The sequence below is a fragment of the Pleurodeles waltl genome, chromosome 1_2 (genome assembly GCF_031143425.1).
Source record: "Pleurodeles waltl isolate 20211129_DDA chromosome 1_2, aPleWal1.hap1.20221129, whole genome shotgun sequence".
Lineage (NCBI taxonomy): Eukaryota > Metazoa > Chordata > Amphibia > Caudata > Salamandridae > Pleurodeles > Pleurodeles waltl.
Window position 1 is genome coordinate 1018276097 of NC_090437.1, and position 6000 is coordinate 1018282096.

The window sequence follows — 6000 nt, forward strand, 5'->3', positions numbered from 1 at the left end:
GGGTAAGGGTTTTTGAGGCTTCAGAAACGGGTAGAGGTAGGGTTTTTTGTGGGATCAGAGATGGATAGAGGTGATGGAAGGCAGGGGGCTCTTAGGGTGCAGGGGTGGGTAGCGGTAAAGGAGCTAATAGGTTTTCTAGGGTTCTGGGGACAGTAGAGGTAAAGTGAGATAAGGAGTGTTTAGGGTTCAGGGATGGGTGAAGGTAAAAGGAGGTAAGGAGTTTTTAGGTTTCATGGGCAGGCAGAGGTAAAGGGAGATAAAGAGTGTTAGGGTTTAGGTAGGGGTAAATGGAGGTAAGGCATTTTTAGGATTCCGGGCGGAAAGAGATAAAGGGAGTTAAGGGGTTTTTATGGTTCAGGGGTGACTAGAGGTAAAGGAAGGTAAGGAGTTTCCAGGGAGGTAAGTTCTTTTTAGGGTTTAGGGGTGGATAGAGGTAAAAGGAGGTAAGGGTTTTTAGGGTTCAGTGGCAGCTAGGGGTAGAGAGAGGCAATGGGTTATTAGGGTTCAGAGGCAAATAGAGGTAAAGGGTGGTAAGGGTTTTTTTTAAGGTTCAGGGGCGGGAAGAGATAAAGAGAGTTAAGAAGTTTTTGAGGTTCATAGGAGGCAAGAAGTAAAGGGTGCTAAGGGGATTTTAAAGTTTAGGGGTGGGTATCGGTCAAGGGAGGTAATGGATCTTTGGGACACAGAATGGGTCGAGGTAAAGGGAGTTAAGGAGTTTCTGTGGTTCAGGGATGAATAGAGGTAAAGAGAGGTAATTGATTTTTATGGTTCGCTGAGGGTCGAGGTAAAGGGAACTAAGGGGTTTCTATGGTTCATGGATGAATAGAGGTAAAGGGAAGTAAGGGATTAGGGTTCACGGTGGGTCAAGTTAAAGGGAATCAAGGGGTGTCTATGGTTTGGGGGTAAATATAGGTAAAGGGAGGTAAGGGGACATTAAGGTTCAGGGGAGGGAAGAGGTAAAAGGTGCCAAAGGGGGTTTAGGGCTCAGGGTTGAACAGGTGAATGGAAGGTTTTTAAGGTTCAGGGGTGGGTAAAGATAAAAGGAGGTAAGGGTTTTTTAAGGTTAAGGGGAGGGAAGAGGTAAAGGGTGGCAATGGGATTTTAGTGTTCAGGGTTGAGTAGCGGTAAAGGAAGGTAAGGGCATATTAGTGTCCAGACACTGGTAGAGGTAACGGGTATGCTAGTGTTCAGAGGCAAGTAAAGGTAACAGGAAGTAAGAGTTTTATAAATAATCATTTGTAGAGTGCAGCACTGTCACCCCTAGGGGTACCTAGGTGCTGGGGGAGAGCGCTTCACTGTCACCCCTAGGGGTATCTGTTTGCTGGGGGTGAGGGGTCTCCATCAAAAAGCCAGGTCTTGACTTTCTTCCTGATGTCCTACAGGGAAGTTGCTGTCCGAAGGTGGAGGGGCAGGTCATTCCAGGCTTTGGCACTGTAGGAGAAGGAGCAGCCTCTGCTGCGGCTACGACAGATGTTGGGTGTGTGCAAGGGCTAGTGAGGAGGAGTGCAGGTGTCTTGAGGGTAGATGGAAGTTGAGTCGGTGGTTGATGTAGGCCAGTTTTTGATTGTGTAGGGCATTGTAGGCATGTGTGAGGATCTTGAACTGGTGTCCCTTCTGGATAAGGAGCTAGAGGAGGTTTCTGAGGTAGAGGGTGATGTGGGTCTATTTGGGAAGGTCCAGGATGAGTTTGGCTGCAGCGTTCTGTATCATCTAGAGTCTTCTGAGGAGCTGGAATGAGATGCCAGCGTAGAGTGCCATAGTCGAGGCGGCTGGTGACGAGGGCCTGAGTGACTGTGTTTCTGGTGTTGGCTGGGATCCATCTGATGATTCTGCAGAGCGTGCTTAGGGTGTGAAAGCGGGAGGAGGCAACTGCATTGACTTGCCATTGCATGGTCGCTGTTAAGGATGATGCCTAGGTTGCGTGCATGGTCTGATGCCGTGGGTGTAAGTCTGAGTTCCTCTGACCACCAGCTGTGGTCCCATATGAATGTGTTTTTCCCAAAGATCAGTACTCGTCTTGTTCAAGTTGAGTTTAAGGCAATAGGCTCTCATCCAGTTGGCTACATTAGTCATGGCGTCGCAGACGTTTGTTCTGGTGGTGGAGGGATCTTTTGTGAGCTAGAGAATAAGTTGAGTGTTGTCTAAGTAGGCAATTATGTTGAGGCTGTGGGACCTGATGATGTCTGCTAGGGAGGGGTGGGGGTGTCACGTACGTGTTGCACAAGGTATGGCTGAGGGATGATCCTTGGGGTATGCCTCATATGATGATCTTGCATTTGGGTGTGAAGGGAGGCAGCTGGATGCTCTGTGTGCATCCTGTAAGGAAGGAGGCAATTCCCTTGAGGGTGTTTTGCTGAATGCCGATGTAGTGGAGTATGTTGATGAGGGTGTGGTGGGATATAGTGTCAAGCGCTGCAGAGAAGTCAGGGAGGATCAGGGCTACAGTCTCTCCGCGGTTGAAGAGGGTTTTAATGCCATCTGTGGCAGTGATCAGCGCGATCTCCGTGCTGTATTTGGCATGGAATCCTGATTGGGAGGAGTCAAGCAGGTGATTTTGTTCCAGGTATTCAGTAAGCTGTTGGTTGAAGGCTTTCTCAAATACTTTGGCAGGATAAGAGAGCAAGGAGGTGGATTGATAATTTGTTTGTTCGCTGGGGTTGGAAGAGGGTTTCTTTAGTAGATGGTCTGACCTCTGCGTGTTTCCATCTGTCCGTAAACCCTGCTGTGGTGATGGAGGTGCTGATGATGCTGGTGAGTTCTGTGCTGATTTGGTTGGTTCAGAGGTTGAAAAGATGGAGGGGCAGGCGTCAGTGGGTACCCTGGACTGGATGGATAACATGACGGCAGTGGTGGTCTGTGTGGTGAGTGGAGACCATGTGGTGGTCATTTGGCTGGTGTGCGCTGGTTTGCCAAGACTGTTGAGGATGAGAGTAGTAAGTGGAGAGGGGGTCAAAGTTGTTGTATATGGTGGCAATCTTACTGTGGAACTAGTCTAAGAGGGTGTCATAGAGTTCTTGGGAGGGGTGGATTATGTTCTCTGTGGCTGCCGCGGTGGAGAATTCTTTGGCTATTTGAATGGTTCTTTCGTTTGGTTGGCTGCTGTATCGATGCAGGCTGAGATGGTTCTTCTCTTGGCTTCCTTGATGTACAATGTGGTAAATTCTGAGGGCTGCTTTGTGAGCAGCTTAGTCAGAGGGGTTCCTTGTGGAGTGCCACAGTTTCTTAGGTCGGTAGCAGTTGCGCTTGGTGGTTCTGAGCTCTGGGGTGTACCACCTGTCCTGTTTTGAGGTTTTGTTGATTTTTTGCTGGTTTCATCAGGGTGACTCTGTCTGCGCATTTGGTGATACATGTGGAGAAGTTCTGGACGGTCTGTTCTAGGTCCGCTGAAGCTTTGGGTTGGGTGGTGCTAAGGGCCTGAGTCCACTGAATCTCACTTACCTTGCCCCATCTGCGGTGAGAAGAGCTGTGATGTTTGGTAATTGTGTGCTGAGCGCTCGAGATGGTGAAGTGAACAATGGTGCAGTCGGACCAAGTAAGTTCTGTGATCTGGCTGAATTTGACTCTGTCGCTGGAGGTGAAATTGGGGTTAAGTGTGTGTCCGACTTTGTGGCCTTGGTGATGAGTTGGGTGAGGCCGATGTTCTCCAGGTTCTGGAGGAGGGTGGTGAAGTTGGCATTGTTGGGGTCATCGACGTGGAAATTGAGGTTGCCGAGTAGGACGCAGCGGTAGGAGTTGATGGCTGGGGTGTGAGATTGGAGATGTCGTCACAGAAAGCCTGTCGAGATCCCGGGGGTCTTATATGTGGATGCCTCTTATCGTTGTCTTGGCGAAAGTCTGTAGTTGGAAGTTGAGGTGTTCCATGAGGGGTGTGTGGTCGTTGTTGCTGGTGATACAGCGGATGGTGTTCTTGAAGATGATGGCGATGCCTCTGCTGTGTTTGTTGGTGAGGTCTCGCTGTATCATCTTATAGCCGATGGGTGTTGCAGTGACGATGTTGGGGTTTGAGGAGGGGCTGAGCAATGTTTCGATGATGAAGGCGACATAGGTAGAGAGGGGGGTGATGGTGTAGCAGATTTCCGTGGCGTATATGCAGAGAGATCGTGCGTTAAGCAAGATGCATTGGAGTGGTTCTAGGTTGTTTGTGGTCTTCCGGGTGGATTTGGCGTGGGATCCTGTGTGGACTGCCAGTCCTGTATTGCAGCAAAAGCGGCAATGGTGGCAGCTGAAGAGTCCTTTGGTTGCTTGCGGGGAGGAGATGCAGCAGTTGTTGTTTCGTGTCCATGGCCAGTAGCTTCTCAGCGGTGTAGCAGAGGCTAGTGGGAGGGCAATGGTTCCTGGCACTTGCCACCGTCCAGGCACGGATAGTTTCAGACAGGTTTGCCTCTGGCATGCCAGTGGCTTTCCCACTGCACGGCCGTGCTACGGCCTCCATTAGGCAGGTCTTAGCAGGAGTGCTGAGGAGGCGGGAAGAGTGGGAAAAATAGCACAGTAGGAGCGGAAAAACTGCGAGGCACTGGTCCTAGGGCACTGGAACCTTTGTCGTGGATCCTTTTTGGCGCGATGCTGTGGCACACTTACCTTAGCTTTGGGCCTACGGCCTATGCTATTTTACCTAGTTCATTTCATGTATTCCTTTTATTAGGGATTATTAGTTCCTTCTGCACAACATTCTCACCTTGTGCTCTGCCCAAGGCTGGATATGATAATCTACCTAGTATTGCCTGTCCAAGACTGCATAGTGCACCTTTAACAGAAAAGACACATTATCATGTGAGGCCAGTTCTTAGAAAACAACATGTATTGTAAAAACATCACACTGCAACAAATAAGGTTAGATGGGACATTCCAGAAAGCATCTTATGCTGTATCATGTTGTCGCAGCTCTGCTGAACTTGGTCTCATCGCTGCAGCCACTTGGGAGGACTGCCAGCAGACAGCAGGCAAAAAAACCCTGCTTATTATTTCAGGTATGGGGCTGGGACGTCCTTCCAGAGACTAATACGGGCAGACAAGGGCTAACACTGCTATGCTCTAAGGTAAAAGTGAAGTGGGGTTAGGGATTTATATTCACTAGGGTGACAGGATGCTGGTACCTTTTATTTGTTTCACACACTTGGTCACAATAATAATCATATTGTGTCTAATTTTCCCAATAATCACAGCTCCTGCTTTATTACATAGAACGTAGGTACTTTAATAAAGTATATTGAAACTGTCCTGCATTTCTCAGTCTGTCTTGCATGTATGAGACTTTGTACGAATGAGAGAAAGGGGTAAGATCTGTTCTACCACAGTTTCCCTGAGGAGTCTGAGTGTCATGCGTCAGGTTGCCACAAATCACATTTACTTTCTAGGTTTGGGTGAGGTGCTGCTAGCTAGCCAAAAGGGTTAGCACAACAGCTGTAAGATAGTGTGGGTTTGACTCAGTCCCCTAAACATGGTGGCGCTGCTGCCCCGAAACCAGCAGTCTTATCTCTATGGTGAGAGTCCGAAGACCTTGTGCCACTAACATTTGTTACAGATTTCTCGAGTATCTCTGTCTCTTTATATGCTACTGGCACCCTAATCACCTTATAGGAAGATATCCGTGGCAAAAGGGCAATATACCCCTCAGCTAAATAGGTAGTACCTACCTTAGGCTGTAAGTTGTTCAAGCTGGAACTTTAAAAAAGGATCTCCCCAAATTGGTGTTTCAATCTCTGAACTGACCGTTTTTAAATATAGCAGACCCTCAATGGGTAACATTTGGAGCAAACATGAGACAACCTCTCACACAACATTTATTAAATCATGGGCTCACTGATGAGGGCGGGGTAGTAACATTCGTGGTTGAGGCACGCAATGCATCCAGAACTGACATTTTCTATTCCTGGGTCACCTTTCCAGCACTGGATGGGAAATCACATACATTTCACAATTACACTGTACCAAATACACCTACACAATACAGACCATATGTATATTTAGAAATACTACTGTCTTTCCAAGAACACCATAATT